Source organism: Drosophila mauritiana, chromosome X, assembly GCF_004382145.1.
Source record: "Drosophila mauritiana strain mau12 chromosome X, ASM438214v1, whole genome shotgun sequence".
NCBI classification, from domain to species: Eukaryota; Metazoa; Arthropoda; class Insecta; order Diptera; family Drosophilidae; genus Drosophila; species Drosophila mauritiana.
Window position 1 is genome coordinate 4,940,100 of NC_046672.1, and position 18,923 is coordinate 4,959,022.

An 18,923-nucleotide genomic window follows, 5' to 3' on the forward strand; every position below is an offset into this window, starting at 1 on the left:
CACAGAGCATCGTCTTCTTGCCAAAGCGATTCGGTCGAGCAGTCGATGTGGCCGGTTGTCCAGGATCAACGTATGACTTTTTACGTTTAGGATTAACAAAAAAGATCCATTTTTCATCGCCAGTAACGATACGATGCAAAAACGACTTCCTTTTGTATCGTGAAAGCAAAATTTCGCATGTGTTTTTGCGCCTCTCCATCTGCCTCTCGTTCAACTCATGTGGCACCCATCTACCGACCTTCTGAATCTTTCCCATCTCTCGCAAGCGATTGGAAACTGCTTGTTGACTTACTTCCAACTGCTCTGCGAGTTGTTTTTGCGTTTGAGCATCGTCTTCATCCAATAATGCTTGCAGTTCGGCGTCTTCGTACCTTTTTGGCGGTTTTCCGTGCTCTTTGTCGTCGACGTCAAAATCACCACTTTTGAAGCGTTGAAACCACCGTTCACACGTTTTCACAGTTGGTACTTGTTCGCCAAAGGCTTCAACAAGCATTCGGTGCGATTCCGCAGCTGTTTTCTTCAAATGAAAACAGAAAATTAATACTGTCCGCGTTTGCTCTTTATTCGGCACGAAACTCGACATGTTGACTGCACTGAGAGTAAACAATTATGACGCTCAATTTGCGCTAAACTATGGTGGTTCGACAGTCAAGGTTGACACTTCACAAGGTCAAAGTTTTATGACAATCGATAAATATTTACGTTTGCGAGACATCTATATGTTCGAACCGACATTCCCTACTTGTACACCTGGTATGCATATGTGTATTTATATCTTTACATTTAAATTATTTAAGGTTTCGTACAAGTATGATTACAGGTCATAAATTTGTTCAGTGTTTGCGTTATGCTTGAACCACTAAAATTATGCAACACTGGCTCTGGTATTAACGCCAGAGAACTGCAGCAAGCCACTGGCACTCTAAGTGCACCTGCTAAGCACTGGGTGTCTAGGCACCCGGCTGTTTTTTGACACTCTATAAAAAATATCCGAGTGTAACCGCGATGTGAGTGGTGAGTGGCACCCGCACTCAAAATTATTGAGTGTGAGTCGAGTGGCACGAAATCTCTGATTAACGCCCCCGCCATTTGGCGCCATGCGGTAAAGCTTTTAATTAAAGCATTTGCATTTAAAATCAGTTCTTTATATATTTATATGTATGAGTGTGAGTGTATGTATATATATATATAGATATATCCTCGCACACCATTACACCTGAGCGGTGTGCCGCAAGTTATGCAGTTGAAAAAAAAAGAACAGAGCATTTTTCCCGCACACTTCAGTGGGGGCATTCTGCATTTTTTCTATGCTGCTCAGTTTTTTCATACTTTTGCTCTTGTTGTTTGCAAATGGCGGGCAGTGCTTTTGTATCTTAATTGATTTCGCTACATGTGTGGGTGTCTGTGTGGAAGTGTGCTAATTTTATGATTTGAATAGTGCCCTTCTTCCGCTCTTCCTCTCTTCTTCTCTCTATCTCTCTTTCTCCTGCCGCACATCCTGCGTCTCCCTCTTTCCCTGTGCGTAACTGTGTGCAATTAAGTGAAAAGTGCACACAGAAATAGAGCCCAGGAAATTGCAATTGTATTTGCCCGTATGTTTGTTTGTGCGTGTGCGTGTGCATGTGTGTGGGTGTGTGGACTTAGACAATGAACCCAAGTGCAATAATTAATGAAGCAGAGCAAATCGAGGGAGCTGTAATTTGATTGATTTCCCCACATAATGGCTACTTTTCATTGTTTTTTCTTCAGCTGTGGCTGTAAAAAAAATCTTCAATTAAATGTGAAAGGATATCTGAGACCGAGATTTTGATTACAGCCATGTACATCCAGCTCCATTGTCTGTAACTGCATTAAAAAAAAAACAGTTTAAAAAACAATTTGCCAGCAGAAGGGAAATATCTAAAACAAATAACATTTTTTTTTTTTTGGCTTAGTTGTTTTGAAAAAGAATGTATTTAAAAAGCAAACCCAGTTAAATTTAATAAATAAGTGTAGAGTTGATTCACTGATTCCCATCATCATTTCCCATCAAGATTGTAACAATAATTGCTATACTCGACGAATATTTGACAATTGTTCGCAAAAAGTTGCTGTGCTCAAGCTTGGCAAATGCAATTGCAACTGAAATTAGAAATGCAGCAGCAACATATGCAGGACATGTTGGCCATGTTGACACAACTGGCAATTTGGGGTCCTTGTTCCTAATGCCATGGCCAGGGACCAGGGACCAGAAACTGACTGATTGACCAAGTTCAGGTGGCATGACGCCAACTAACTGGTTGTTGCAACTTGTGGCACTCGCAGACACAGCCATATATCCCATATTTATATATATACACATATATTACCCACTTAATTGCAATTGTCTGCCTGCTGCTGAGGAGTCTGCATTTTGGTCTAGGGTTGCATGCCTCCAGGGTTGTCGCGTGTGTTTATGCATATGATATGCAAATATTGTGGTATCAGTGTATCCGCACACACATGCAACCGAAATTGCCTTGCATCTGCCGGTTCTACACTGTGCAAATGAAGTGCTAGTAAAGTTTAGATATTTAGTTAAGATATGGATTTAGTTTGATATATGTATTGCATTTATTTATTTTTAACAACTATTTTATGTGACTTGTTAGGCAATGGATATTCCAACCTATGCATTTGCCCAGTGTATTTGCACTTGTGTCTCGTAATTTTTGTTGCCACTTTTGCAGCTAACTTTCGTTGCAAGGGCAAAGACAACAGCAATTTACACAACACATTTGCTTAATTTATATTTATAACCTTACGCAAACGTACAGTGGAGATGAAGAGAGAGAGAGAGAGAGAGAGAGATGGGGCACTAGTTTGTTTTTATGCATTTGCATAATCGCTGCACGGTGGCCAGAATTTAAGCTCCCCGAGTGACTTTCGCATCTTGTTGAACTTTAAAGCTGACTAGACAAGAGGAATTGCCGCCGCAAAACCGAAACCGAAGCCCCAACCATTCCGGCTATGCCATCCATTAGTCATTCAGGGGGGTTTCCGTTGCAGGGGCTGCCATCATGGGCGTGGTATTGTGGGGTTTGGAGAGGGGGTTGTGTGTTGGGGGCATTTGCAACGTAAAGGGTTGCGTCTGCCACTTGAGACGCGCCCAGAACGTCCGGCAGCGGCAAATTGCAATTGGTGGCAGTCTGATGATTTTTTTTTTTTTTACACATTAATTGTTTTTTGTGTTTCGTTTATCAAAGCGGAAAAAATAGCAGATATGAAGACGGTATCTTAGAGTCTTATCACAAAATATCCACAAAATTATTACTATGTTTTCAAGGCATGTGCAATGTCTGCAACTTTTGGCTCATACAATTGTATTTAATTCATTCCTGATTGTTGCACATTTTTTGTTGCACTGCTGCTTGTATATGCATCCTCATTTGCCATTCCGTTTTCATTAGGCTGCAGTGTACAAAAAATATTGCCCACTTTTTGGGGGCCACATGCCTCTAATGATGCAGAAAAGCAAAGACGATGATGAAAGGATGCAAAATGTTCAGCCATACAAAATGTAATTACAGATGAAAATGCAATACAACAAAGGGCGGGATAAAGGCGGGAAAAGCGGGAAAGCAGCGCGGCAACTTTTCACAATTTTAACTTCAGTTGCAGCCGCCGCAAAAAAGTCGAGAGGATAAAATCAAATTTATTTTTTGTGTGTCCCTTGGCTTTTCTCTTTATTTTTTTTTCTGCCGCTACTGCTGAAATAAACCACAAAGCGCAGTCATTGCTGCATCATCCTCAATCGGTGGTACATACATACATATGTACGTACATACATATATATACAATATATAAACCCCCTCCCTCCTGCCCATTCACCTTCAGTTTATCGTTTTTCATTTTTGTAGTGGACTTTGGATTTATGCGCGCACTTGAATTTGCATTTGGCCACAGACCAACACACAAAAAAGGGGTTTTTGTTTTTTCCAGCTGCCTGTTTTCTTTTTTTTTTTCTTGTGCACAATAGCCGCAACAAAGCAGGAAGAGAAGCAACTTTTGGCGCGGGGTAGGGGAAAATCAGGGAAAATGAGGGGCGGTTCGGTTCAACAGTTGAATGGCAGCTTAAAGCGGCGCCATGCCCCCGCTTGATTCATATAAATGGCCGGCGAACATTTACGGTAATTTATTGAAACACACAACTTCCGGCGCCGCATGCAACATGCAACCGTTGACAGCGGACAGTGCACACAACGAAATATTTATCATTTTTAATTGGCACAATGCACAATGGGAATTTGTAATGCACATTCTTAGATGAGTTACAGAAATTCCACAAGCACACTTCTTTAAAATTAAAGCCAGTTGAAAATGCAGTAAAAAGTGCGTCAATAAAAATCGCAGCATGTTTAGTTTCAGTCTTGAAAATCACAATATTTTGATTGTAGAATGTTTTTCTTCCCGTGCATTATTCATATTTCTGTGCAACAGTATGTGTGTTTTCTTTTTTGCGGCAAGACTACAAGAGGCGAAAATTGAATTCTATTGCCAACGACACTAAACATAAATCGGAAAACAAAAAAAAAAAATAATAATAATAACAATAATAAACCAAATGAAGTGAACTCAGAAAACGCAACGAATCAGCCAACGCGTGCACATTAACATCAATTGAAAATTGGCAATTAAATTATGAAATGAACGGCCGAAATAAATCGGTCATAAATTGTACAGAATATCCAGTGTTGGTTAGTTTGCGATTTGGTTCGAAATTGGAATGCATTCAGGTGACAAGCTTAAATGGGTTTTTATAAAAACCCGAAGCATTTTATTAGTCGCTCTTGTGCAAAATAAAAATGGAAATGGCCATTATTTGGAGTATTTTTTTTTATTTTAATAAAATATCTAGTGAAGCTTTAACTTAAACACAGCATTAATTTAGTCCCAATTAAGTTCGGCACATACATATCCTTGAAAAGTTCACCTGTGGAATACGTTCTTTAAGTTTGTTCTTCTGGCATCCTACTCTTTTCGTCCTCGACTCGCTGTCATTGTCAATTTGGCCTTCTAATTCTCGGGCTGATTTCAATTTGAGTCCACCCACCGATTTCTCCGTTTTCGTTGGTCTGCGAATGACATAAATATTTGATGGGACCCCAGGGTCAGAAGTTCGGGGGATAATGTGTAATGTGTCTGTATTTGTGTTGGGCAAATGTACTGCTACCCATCGAAATTGTTCCTCTAATTTGATTGTTTTTGTTTCATTTTCTGTTGTTTTGTTGTTGTTGTATTTGTTTTTTTATTGTTCCTGTCGATTTACGTCACCCGAATGCAAATGACAAACGAATTTTATTTGCTGCCGTTTGCTGGCAACTAATTAGGCAGCGACATTTGTGGTCGACTTCGGCTGCTATTTTCGCTCTTTCTTTTTTCTTACGACAAATTTCCATTTCCATTTCAATTTCGCGTGATTTAATTAAATGTCAAAATGAAAATTTTCGGCAATTTATGCATGGCAATTTTCTTTGGCTCGCAAAACGAGAGGAGAGCTGCGTTGCGAAGCGGGGGTGCAGGTTGGTTTGGGGCTGGTGGAGTCACCCCCGGAAAAACTCACCCACAGAACCACAAATCTTCTGGCTTGGAGTTTGCTTTTGCTTTTGCTTTCGCTTAGATTTGCTTTTCATGGCCGCAATCCGCTAATGCGTCTAATTGCATTTTTGGGCTTGGAAAAGCAGGCAGCACAGTTTTCCCCCCACACGTGTGTGTGCCTGATTGCAGAGGTGTGTGTGTGAGTGAGCTGCTTAGGCAGGTGCCCGCATTTCCATGCCATAAAAATAGACTGTGGAAAGTGCAAAGGTGCTGTGCTGTAAGATACACCGTTAAAAGTATCGCATGATGATGAATAATATTAACATATTTTTTTGAACAATAATTCAATCAATATGAATGGTAATATTAAAGGAAATTATCAGATATACACATTTGTTCGCTTGCAAATCCCATAAATCAAGACCCACTTGGATTTGTCTCAGCCGTCGTGTTTCTGCAGATTTTCATCGCCTGTCTCGTTTATCCTGACAGAACCACACGAACATACACACACACACACACAGACAGCTCGGAAAATCCAACCGAAAAACCCCTCATGTGTGCTTGTGTGGGGTGCATTATTTCTAATTAGGAAAGTTTGTCTGTCAACTGAGGCGAGTGTGCGACAGACGGCAATGGGAAAACTTCTTTGACTTGTGCCGAAACCCAAACGGGCAAATCAAATTCAAGTAGCGCCAAAATGGCAAATGAAAATAAAGGCAGGCAAAAATGCAAAAGGAAAACTCGGATTTCCAGCTCTCTTCAAGCGCAATTGAGAAGAGCAAAGCTCGTGGCGAACACAATTGCCACACTTCATCATCCGTAAACTTGGTCCAAAGTTAATGAGCAATCCACTCTCTCTCTCTCTCATTCTCCCCCTCTCTTTCTCTCTCTAAATACACAGATGTGTGTGTGTGTGTGTGGGGCAACATTTACATTTTGTATAACTTCCGGTTATCAAGTGCATAAGCATAAATGACAAAACCCATAACTCAAACACAGACAGGAAGCGCCAGAAATGTTTAACTTTTGCTTTTCACCAACTTTTACTCTCGTCCTTTGAGTTTTTCCTACCCCACTGACGTTTCCCCTTTCCCTCACACTTGGAGGCTTTAAACTATATCAATTTTCTGTCTTTTAAATAACATTCTAAAATATTTATATTCCTCCTACCGCCTCACTTTTATTGGTATTGTTACGTTTCGAATTTCTTTGCCGAGATACATTTTTATCGAATGAAGTTTGTAAAATTCTATTTAATTGGCTATTCACATAGTTGTAGAAAATGTTTGTGCTTGCTCTAATTAGAACGCAACTAACTATTCCTCTTGGTAAAACAATTTTGTAAATTCTGTTGTATATGATTCTGGCATTTTGATTTAAACTGACTTTGCGGTTTTCAAAAATTTGTGTTTTGATTGTCACTCGTGTAATTCAATTTCAAAGGCATATTTAGACCAATTAGTTATCATAATTTTGTGCGTCAACTGTAATTTATGGTTAATTATTTTTTAGTTTTCAATTTTTAAATCGCATTATTAAACACTGGCTTGTCATTTTTAATTTGCCGACAACGGCGCGCCTGTCATTTTCATAATATCAATTGTGTCGCAACGACCAAAAGTGACATCCGACTCGTCCATTATCCTTCATCGGGGAGTCCTTTGCGTCTATGGGAAAAAAAGGCAATTAAAACAAAAATGCCGTCCAGGTGGGCGTGATGTTCCATTGAATTTATCGTAATTGAATTCGGCAATTAGTATTCGACTGTTATCGGGCATAATTCATTGAATATTACTAACCAAATGTATGGAGAGCAATAAAAAGGAATGGTAGAATATGTTCCATAGCAATCAATGGGAAATATTCAATTTCCAGTGATTAAAATTAGCCGATGACACAGAAGTTTCACATTGGACGGGCATATCATATATCCATATATACATATACATATATATATATATATATTTAATTTATTCCATGGAATAAAGTTCCATTGCCGTTTTGACTTGGACTAGTTTACGGAATTCATTGCATACATCTTTGATGAAGTTTGGGGATTTTCGGGCTTGGCAAAAGTTTTTACATTATACAGTTTATGAACTTTTCTCCTCCATCTCTCGATGACTGATTTGTATTTCCATTTCGTTTCATAAATATTTAAAGCTCTTTAGCCATGCACACCTCTAAATACATATTTATTTTTAATTTTTTATCGCTCACCATTTAAAGTTGGGGACAAACCACGGAGGACATGCTTTTGCCAAAAATGTTTATTTATATTGCATGTATGTACATATGTACATACACTGTATGAATGTATGTACATCCATTATTTATGGCCTCTTCCTATACACGGATATCTGCCTTGTTTCGCCGGCCATTTGCAAATCCAATTAGCTTAGATTAAACACATAAAATGCAATGACAATAAAATGGGGAAAAAAAAAAATAAATACAAGAGCAAAAACAGTGGCGTATATTTCCGAAAAGCGGGGGGCCTACAATGCAGCGGATGGACATTTCTCCGTCGAGAGGGACAATAAATCTTGCATACAATTTATTGACAATGCTTTGGGGCGCTGAGCAAACAATGTCCTTCCGTATCGTTCGGTTCGGGCCAAAAGGACAAAAGGGATATGCAGCCCGATGCGGGATTTTCCAGCGGGGCAGCTGAAACTGCACTGTATATATTTTGTGTTTGTTGAAATTAACAATTAACGCCAGCCAACGGAAATTCGTGTGATTTATTTATTTTTTGCTCACAGAAACTTCGGTGGAAATCCATAAAGGCGACAAGCTGTAAAAGTTAAATTTAAATTGCCAAAAAGTGTGGAACACAAAATATATTATGCGCTTTTTGTTTGTTGCTCATGTTTTTTTGTGAACTAAGTAAATTCCTAATATGATTAAATCAAATTAAGTTTTAAATTGTTTCTTTAAATTGCATTTGCGTAAAATTACATTGCATTTTACTCGACATGTAGAAATTCGGTTTATAGCAAAGCTTGCGCATCTTAAAAGCGCTAGGTGGCGCCACCTGTCAGGACATGCGTAGAATCCTTTGAGACTCGTTAAAGTACTTATTTATTTATTGTTTTAAATATATTAAATTGGAGTAGAAATGCCAGTTAAGTGCACAGCCAATCGTTTGATTTCAGAATCGTACTTAATGCTTTTTTTTACATTTGGTTTGGTTTTTACAGCTTGAAAAGCAGTTGCCATAAAGGACTATGGGTGCCATAAATAGTTTATGGCAAAAGCTCAGCTGGCGGAATTCCGTGGAACCCAAGTAGCAATAATAAATGTGAAGGGGATATAAATCAAAATACCGAGAAGGGGACAAAGTTTAGGCAAGCAGAAGTGATCTAAATGAATGACTCGCGGGCAAAGGACGCAAACTGAATTTTAATTGAAACAAGAAGCATGATTCAGTTTTCGTAGCCTGCGGTTATCTAAGGCATTTTCGGACAGGAATTTTCGGGGGGTGTGTCTGCTGGCAGACTTTGCGGCAACTTTTCAGCCCGACTCGGCTCTTAAAGTTCTATGTTCGCTTTTGGGCCAATAAATTGTTGTTGAATTATTTTCCGTACTGCAACTATTTATATTGTTTTGACTTTGCCTAGTCCTCCGGTGCCAGTGCCGCACTTTAGCTTCTGTTTCTGTTTCTGCTGCTGCTGTTTCTGTGTTTCTGTTTTTATTGCTGTCGCTGACAAGGCATAAATAAAATTCTTGGTTTGTTTTTAATTTGTGTGTGCCCCCTAAAAACAAGTCCAGTCACTTCTGTTGTTGTCAGTTTTATGTTGCTGTTGCTGCTGCTGCTGCTGCTGCTGCAGCTGGTTTGGCATAAAAAAGTGCAACACTGCGGCAACTGTTGCAAGTGTTGCAGCCCCATGGTCTACACGCCCAAAATTTGGGTCACTGCGGTAATGTTCTGTCGAGGTTTTTCACTTGTGTGCACTGTATATTTGATCCTTTTTTTTCGAACTTTTTTCGTTTTCGTTTTTGGTTTTATAGGAGACCAAAAAGTTAATTCTTCAATTGCTTCGATTTTCCCTCAATGGCTTCTCGATTTCTGCCAATTATGCTGGCCATTTTTCATAGATGTTGCTGCTGAAACTTTAATCGCATTTTTGGCCACAGCAGCACCAGCAGAGGCTATGAAAAAAGAAGAAGAAAAAGGGGAAAAACAACACAAGAACTGCTACTAGAGAGGGCTGGAAAAACTGGGAAAACTGGGAAGTGTATATGGAAAATGGTAGGAGTGAAGCAAAATGCGTTGGGCAAAAAACTTTGTGCATATACATTTATCAAATTGTTGTTGCATTTGGAGCGCAAATAAGTGGTTTATGATGAAGCCTCCTCTGCTCTCGTCTCCGCCACCCACCCCGGGTTACCTCTTCTCCGGCCTTTATGGCTAGCTCCCCTTAGCCCCCTTTAACCCTTTACTGCCTGTTGTTGCTGCTGTTGGTGACGTTGGTGTTGTTGATGATACACTGAACGAAAGTTGCGCTTCTAACTTGCGTGTGTGCAGCTTGAATAGGAATTTGTGATGTTGATGTTATGTTATTATCTTCGACACCTGTACAAGTTATTGCAAGGAACATAAATCATGGAATCAATTGATTTTTCTATGTGTATGGCTCTTGCTGTTGTTGTGGTTGTTGTTGTTGTTGATGTGACTGCTGTTGCTACTGCTAATAGTGCTGTTGTTACTATTGGTGTTGCTCATGCTCTAGATGGTGTTGTTGTTGCTGTGTGCTGCTTCATTTTGCATTTTTACGAGCATTGCCAATGTCGTGTGTTGTTGCTAGTTGTGTGTGTGTGTGTGTGTTGTGTGTGTGTGTGTTGATGCTGGCGTTGTATGCAAGTTGTTGCTACTGGACGCTATAAATTGTTTATACGGTTCACTTGGCTTTCGGGCCATTTGGGATCACAGCAAAGGCAACGCACACACACACACGCAGACAAACACGATGGAGGCAAACAAATTTTCATTGGACGTGCTTGAAAATCTATTAAGCGTTGATAATTCAGCGTTTTCCGGCCGTCCAAAAGGGTCAAAACAATATAAATGGGCAAACACGTACACATAACACATCTTCTCATGTGTTAACATTTAATTGAAGCGCTGGCAAATACAGGAAAAACATTAAGCTGATTTAATAGCAATAAAAAACAATCCATAAACCCCAAATATATATATATATATATATATATATACTCGTATGTATGTATGTTGAGACAACAAAGGAACGACAACGACAACAACAATCATAATAATTTTATTTGCCTCTGATAATCGTTCGCTTAATTGCATTTGAAGTCAGGCGTAAGGAAATTTGAATTATTGAAACAATCTCAACAATACTGAAATTGCAAACAAATGTCAGCAATAAATTCAATTAAATTTCCCAAAAGAGTTGATAATCAATTCCCATTCCACGAATGAAAATCAAAATGGTTTATTAACCCAGTGAAAAAGATTGTTTAATTAATAAATGGCCAATGGCGGACAAAAAAAAAAATAATAATAATGGCATCAGCGAATTGACGACAACAAAATCGGATATGAAATTTAATTAAGGTTGAAAATCTGTTGTTTATCAAAAAGGTTTCAAATAATCCAATAAATTAAGCGGCACGCTAATTCTACAAATTGTGATATTTTAAAATAGCATGGGAAATTATGAGATATTCGGAATGTGGATACATTTCATTTGATTAATAATATAGTGTCACATATGTTAAGATGGCATTTGGTAATTGTAATTCTGCAGCTTGCTTTTAAAATTCCGACAATCTGCTGGTTTCCTCATTCTGTTTGCGTGGTCCTTTTGTCTGGTCGGTGACCAAGAAACATACATTTTTCTTATAGAGAGTGGAGCACGGGGTACAGGTATTCCGTTGATGCCAGCCCATTCATCTTCGACCTCGGGGTAGCCATTTTGTTTTATTTGTCCTGCTGCTGGGATCCTTCGACTACTCCTTTTCTTCTTATTTCTCAACTGATGCAGCTGCTTTGTTTCATCTCTTTTTCGGCTGCGGGTTTTGATGCTGATTGTTCCAGCCACGACATTTCGTGCTCTGTGACAATTGTTTTTGGCCCAGCAACAACTAACATCAACTACAATGACAAGCTGAACGAGAACAGAAGGCTGTCGTCCTACACTCGAAATAATAGTTAGATACAATTTGAAGTTTCATTTAAAAAAGAAAGAGCTGTAAGAGACCCCAAAACGACGAGCTTTTGCCGGCACATCCATGGGTGCAAAAAAAAACAATTCCAATTAAAGAAGTTCAGTAAAGAAATATGCTTTCAGTGCACTCTCCTCCCTTTTTTGCTTGAATGTAGTTTACAGCACCGCGAGGCACAAAAATTCTTAACCATGCCACATGAAATATGGTTGAGCTTGAGGTTGTTGGTGGGTGGATGGGTGGATGGGGTTACTTTTGGGGGCTTTGGGGGATGAGGAACGACTTGAATTATAAGACGTTGTCCTTCTGGTTTCAGTCTTTGTGTCGCCTCCGCTCATGTGAAGGGTGTGGGGATGGTTAACAACCCAGAAGCAGCTCACTAAAACAAACCCCCTCTTTTGCCTTGACGCCGCTGCTCTTTTATGCCTTTCGCCATATAATTTATATACGCTCAAATATAAATAACAATGAAACGAGAAGAACAAAATGCGTCGCACATTCTGCTTTTTGTCTTGCCGCATTTTCATTTTATTTTTAGCGGTTTGTTTGCTTGGAGTCAGATGCTACGCAAAATGCCCCAAAGCCTGCCAACCGAACTCCCCGTCGCTTTTTCAGCCACTTTCGGTTTCAGTTTTGACTAATTATAAGCCAGCATCACAAACGAATTGTGTTTGTGTAACAGTAATGTTGTAAACCAAAACAGCATTAAATAAATAAACTAATTATAGGCACGCAACGCAATAGCAAATGTAATTTAATTATTTACAGCTCAATTCGGCAATTAAAAACGATATTTGGCATAAAAAAAAATTTGGCAAACTGTGTGACAAAAAAAATAAAAAAAAATAAAATAAAAACGATTTGAGGGCGAAACAATTGAAGCAAGACTACTTCAAATTCAAGTGGCAGATTGCTTTATCTATTTCTGCTGACTCTCGATGTCTCGATTGTCGCCGAAGTCTGACCAATTGCAAGTTGTCTGCGAGAGTTTGGGATTTTCTAGATAAAAAACTTGAAACCAAAATGTTGGTGCGGAGCAGCAAAAGCAAGAGCAGAGGGAGGGGTCATAAAAATTACTTAAACTACAAGGGAAAACTTTTCTGCAGCCGCTTAACAGTTAACAGTTATAACCGCAGGGTGTGGGAAAAGCTTGGGAAACGGGCAGGAAAACCACTCCTGCACTTCGGCCATCATATTGTCTATCAGTGGCGGCGTCTTGGAGTCAAGTGCTCGGTCTCTAATAAGTTAACTGGTCTGTAAATTGTCTGGCTCGGTGTCCCAAGTCCTTGTTGTTCCTTTTTGTTTTTGTTTCTGTTATTTTTTTTTTTTCCTTTGGCCTTCGCTGCCTTCGTTATCCTCGTGGGCCATATTTATTAAGTTATGGTCAATAGTGGGATTACAGAGCCATTAGGCATTGCAAGGAGCAAGTAAACCGATGGTAGAAATATCATCGTGATAGGCACTGTTTTCAATTGCAGACTCGAAAAATTCCTTTTCACTTATATTCGCCTCTTCATAAACCTCAATTCGTTACCGTTCTAATTAGTTTCTCAACTTTTGTTCATTGATACAAAAAATATATGTATTTAAACGTGCTCAGGCATTAAAATGAACGAAAAATAACACAGAAAATAATCCTCAAAAAGCAATTGCTTTGGGCATTTCCCTCGCTTCTCACCTACTTCTCCTCGCTTTCCCCTAATTCAAGTACTTTTCTGGGCTCTTGTGTAGTTGTTGCCATTGCCACACTGTAATTGGCAATCGTAGCAAATTCTATAACTGATTTCAGTGTTCGGTTCGGTGCATTCGAGCGTTGAGCGTAATCAATTAATTAACTACAAAATCGCAGTCGACGTTAATGAAGTTGTGGGCAATAATACAGAAACATGAAAACCAGCAAAAGCAACAGGAAACGATACAAAAATTATGCAGCCAGCAAACACAAAAAAAAAATACCAAAGCCAAAATCAATTGAGTTCGATTATTTGCATTTTGCATTCGGATTTGCCAACACTATGGATTCTGATTGAACAGAGCTAATTAGTGATGAATAGCTGAATCGACTAACTGAAACGTTACATTTGTAAGAGGATTTAATTGCAAAATATGAATACAATGTGTAGGTGTTTCTGTAATTGAAGTGACTTGGAGTGAATCTGAAATTTATAGATTTCTATTCGATTCGCCGGTGGTTCCGCACAGCATTTTAATTATTTGCCTTTTTTTTTTAATAAAATTGGAGTCTGTATCGAATTACGTAGAAATTCATCCAATTGCTTGGCAAAAAAATTCAAGTTTGATCTGTCAACTCATTTAGTGTCAGTTTGCAGTCTCAGACTCTCGAATGCCACAGAAATGTTGCAATTCCGAAATTCAATACATGGTATGCGTTAGTCATGCTCTATTAAATTGTAATGAGATTAGGTAATTGATTGAAGGGTGCCCAGGCTGATAGGACTTGACCGAAACCGAATGCGAAAAGCTAGTGCCGAAAACTTTAACCCATTGATTGATGGCAATGCGAAAAACCCGAGTTCACCGCAAGAAAATGAAAGCAGGTAATGAAAAAAAGATAATTTTCTTGCCTTGTGAAAAGGAAATGATGAAAGTGTATATACATTTTGCATATATGTTAAATACAAAGATTAAAAATGATCTTTTTCAAGCACCAACTATGTTTTATAACTAAATTTCTCTCACTGCATTGGCAACAACGACTATAGAATATCACAGAACTGAAATCGCTTCAGAGTTCAACTTGATTGAGTGGCAAGCAGCGGTCACGTGTCGCTGCAAATAAACAGATTTTCATTCCAATGCCACATTCCAATTCAAATTCAAATCGACACTGAGACACTAACTAAGCGACAGAGAGGGATATATAGCGCAAGCGAGAAAGACAGAGCGAATCATCTATATACAGATATACGTGTAAAGATTCAGATTCAGATTCAGTTTCAGTTTCGGTTGCAGGCTCTGAAATGCCAGCCACATTTCGTGTCCTTCGTCGAATTCAGCATTCACTAATTTTTGCCACTGAGATTTGCATGTTAATGGGGAAAATGGGGTGGTAAGTGGATTGAAAGGAGGAGATGGTGTGGGATTTATTTTTCGCCCATTTGTTGTTGAATTTCTTTGGCGCCCGCCCAGTGAATTTCGCATCCTTTTTCACCGGTTTCAGTTTCGGTTCATTTTCAGGCCACCGAATTAAAAGTTTGACCGAAAATAAGTGAATACTGCTACCTCCAATTACTTTGGCTTATTAGGATGTAGCAACTTGAAAAACTTTAGCATGCAAAATAATGGCTACCGAAAATCTAAGAATTATTTAGAGGGGGTTAAATTCAATTAGAAATCAAGCAAGAGGAAACCAGCAGAGCAAGTAAATTCAAATGAGATAAGATTGGCCTTTTTCCCCAGCCAGACATTAAATATTCCTTTTCCCTATGTATATACACGATTATTAAGGTAAAAACTCAAACTTTTTTCTCGCCCAATTTATTTACATATTTTGCAACACTGCTCTCTCGCTGACGGTCGCCACAAACATTTTGTTGGTCTCTGTCATATCCTTCACCTAATTTGGCTGCCGGCTGCCGCTGCTGTGTGCTTCATGAAAACTAGATTATGGTCAACTTAGTGTTGGCTACCTTTTATTTTTGCCAACATTTTTGTGTGGTCAACTTTTTCGGATGCTCTGCTGCTCCTGTGGTCGCAAAAATGTGCAGCCATACAATTAAAACCGCAAAAAATGTAAAGGCAGGACGCACGTGAAGGTCCCACTAGAGCTGTCTCTTTCACTCCGCCGCCACCGCCGCCTGTTTCCGTCTCTTTCCCCTTCTGTACGCCCCCCTCCCCCCTCGTGCTTTTTGTTCTTGCATTTGTTTGGGTCTTTTGTATTGTGTTTGTTGTCGTTATGGTCTAATTATCTCTATTTATTTATGCTACTGCCAAGCAACTTTTGTTTGCCATCTCAAATGCTACCTATCTCTTTCCCACTGTCCTTCCGTCCCTTTCGCTTCTTTGTTTGTTGCGTTTTGCCGTTAGTTCTTCTCTATTCCCCAACTTTGGCTTGTTCTTTTGCTAGTTATATATATATATATATATATTGTTTCATTTCTCTAGCTCTTACCATATGTAGGCACTTAAAAGATAATCTACTAGGCAATTTTCTTAGAATGTTTGCAAGGCAATGTATATATTTTTAAATTTTAATTACAATTTAAACTATTAATTCTTTCGGTGTATTGAAAAGGGAGATAGAAGTGAGATGGCGCACACACGCACAAGCAGAAAGACAGAGATGGAAGGCTGGGCTTACCTTTGCTTTTAAGGCCCAGACATTTCGTTGGACATTATGTTATTACAGCTGCCTGCCATTTCTCTTTCGCCCCAGCCAACAACTACAACTACAAAAAAAAAAAAAATAAATAAATAAAAGAAATGAGAGAAAAACTAAAGCCAAGGCAACCAAATTCCCTTCCACCCTCCCGTGAAATGTGTGTGCTGGAAATGGATTTGGACCGTAAAAATGCAGATAATGGGCACCCAGCTCATGTGGGTGCAGTTTTTAAGCCATATCTAAAAAAAAAAAACAAAATAAAAAGGACTGAGAATCCTGTAATTGTGGCATCTCCTTTTGCTCGTGCAATTAACAAAACAACTTGAGTATCAAAGGCATACAGGGCGTATGCGTAATATGCGATTGGTTGCACAGAAGGCAGAGAACAGTCTAAAAAAAACTTGTAGAATAAAACTTCGGTTGGACTTTATAAAATGTTGTTGTGTCAAACACACAGATGCCATAAATTTGGTTCTGAAAATTAATCTATCAGCCTCTAGCCGCGCTTACCCCTCCCCGCTTTCCCCTCTCCTTTGCCCAGAAGCTTCTTGGATTCTTTGAGTTTTATTTTAATGAGTAGTTGAAGCGTTTGAAGAGCAGCAAATTTACAGTCAATTAAATGCGGACCCCCCAAGAAACCCGCCATAAACTCATCCGTATTATATTGGGGATATTGGGGCGAAAGAGACAGTAAAAGAAAGAGAGAGTGAGACAGCGAGAACAGCAGAAAGAGAGGGGAGAGAGCGAGCAAGGACTCGAATTATGCCTAATGAGCTGAGCCAAAATCTGAAGCAACAGGGAAACTCAGGGAAATATATTGTATAAGTGCCAAACGAGGGGGTGATGGGTTGGAAATCGAGAAAAGTGGGATGTGAAGGAAATGCCTCCAGTCACGAATACATAATTACAATCGAAAATGCTTTTCATTAATTTCAAGTGCGCTTCAAGCTTCCGACAAACGGAACAAAAAATTAAATATAAAAGGACAGAACCAAAAACAAAAATTTCTTGTTGAAATAATCTTGAAATTCGTCTTCTTTCAATCTCAACCGCTTTTTCTTATAAATTAGATCAAAGTTGTAGGGAAATATATATTAAACTGGTATGAACCCAAAATGTTTCTTTATTATTAACTGTTTTTTTTGTTTTTTCTCTCTCTAGTTTCAACTCAAATTTACCTTTTTGCCCTACCAAAAATCAAGTCTTCTTCTGCAAACGCCCACACAAATTTGTTTGGCAAATCGGTACAGAATCTTTGAGCATTTCAATTTGTTTTCAACTTTCAAGCTATCGCAGGGCCAATTATGCGCCGGAGTTCGGGGTGTAGATGGGAATTATGAGCCAGCGGATTGATACCCCTGCTCAGATGGTTGCCAATATATATATATCAGATAGATGTATATATAGTGTGGCGGCACGAGAGGGAAAAGTTTCTAATTGTTTTTTAAGTTTTACCCGCCTCTGCCACGCTGCGGGCGAATTAAGGCACTGAAATATGCAACTAACGTGAAAAAAGGACTAACAGCAAAGTTTGAGCTTAGCCAGTTAGGAAAATTTAGCAATAAACTTTTATTCAATCGATTTTAACACTTGACTGAGGAACGTCGACAAGATGATGATGATGAAAATACCAAACTACCTTCGTATCTTGTATCTTGTATCTTTATCTGTAGCTGGATTCTTCAGGCATTTCGTCTTCTGGCCGACAGAAGAGTCAGCCGGAATTTCAATTCCAGTCACACAAACTTTTTGTCGCCAAGCATTTTCTTTGGTTCTTTGGTTTTTTTTCCTTTGCCCTTCTGCTTGCTGCTGCTCAGAGGAACATAATGAATTTTTACAGTGAGTTGGCTCGTGATTCATTTTCTTGAAGGCCAACGTGTCCTCCTCGCCAACATCAAAAGGAGCTAAGTGGCAAAAGCCGAGCAGCCGAGATGCCGAGAAGTGAGAAGCGAGAACCGAGATCCAATAGAAACGAGAAAAGTTTCGCCTGGGCAATAGTTTATTCCACTTTGCTACCAATTAGAGCATTGAATTGTGCCAACAGCAGGTGCACAATCATCAAAATACCACCCAATATAACTACCCAACTCAAGTTCTAGCTCAAACTCGAACTCGAACTCGAGCCCCAAACCCAATGCCAGAAGGGCGGACAATTCATTTGTGATATTATATTGCAGTCGTCGTCGGTCTCGATGGCAATCCCCTAATGGGGTTTATTGAGACATCATCAATCTAACTTTAGTCCACTTCCGTAACGATTTACCCCCCATCAGCATCGGCCCACCAATTTTGACCCCCGACAATTTCCCAGGTAGTTTTGTGCCGTGTGCATGCGGCCAACAAAAGTTCCAATAAAATGGCCAATTCCAGACAACACAATTGCCAACACAATGGCAAATGCCAAGAAAAACAGAATCGTTTTTGATTTGGCTTCAATTTACGTTGCACCATAGTTTTCAATTGTTATCGGCTTATATATTTCTTGCGGATAATGATCCAACACGAAGCTCACATATGCTCATTAAATTCAAAAACTTTAATACTGCATTAGAGGTAAAAGTAAAAAGGTTTCTCTGTAGAAGAATGTATCATTGCAAAGAAGTGCAGAGAAATAAAGTGTGTTTCAAAAACTCACTGCTTAACCTCAAGGATTATGTTTCACTAGTGAAATTCACTTACTTTTTGCCCAAAACAATTTGTGCTGCAAATTCCCAACACTCGAGGCCCAAAAAAGTATGCAACAGAATTTTGCACTTTACTCATGTCAAAGCTGCCCTCACTTTTCCCCTCCTTTTCACCTTTTGAATTGTAAGTGGGCAAAGGTCTT

The 18,923-nt window shown here is 39.1% G+C and overlaps 1 protein-coding gene across 6 annotated transcripts in view; it reads left to right on the forward strand.

Moving 5' to 3' along the window:
• LOC117147526 (neurobeachin) overlaps positions 1 to 18,923 on the forward strand; it is a 163,096-nt gene that overhangs the window by 55,004 nt on the left and 89,169 nt on the right. The window lies entirely within an intron of this gene.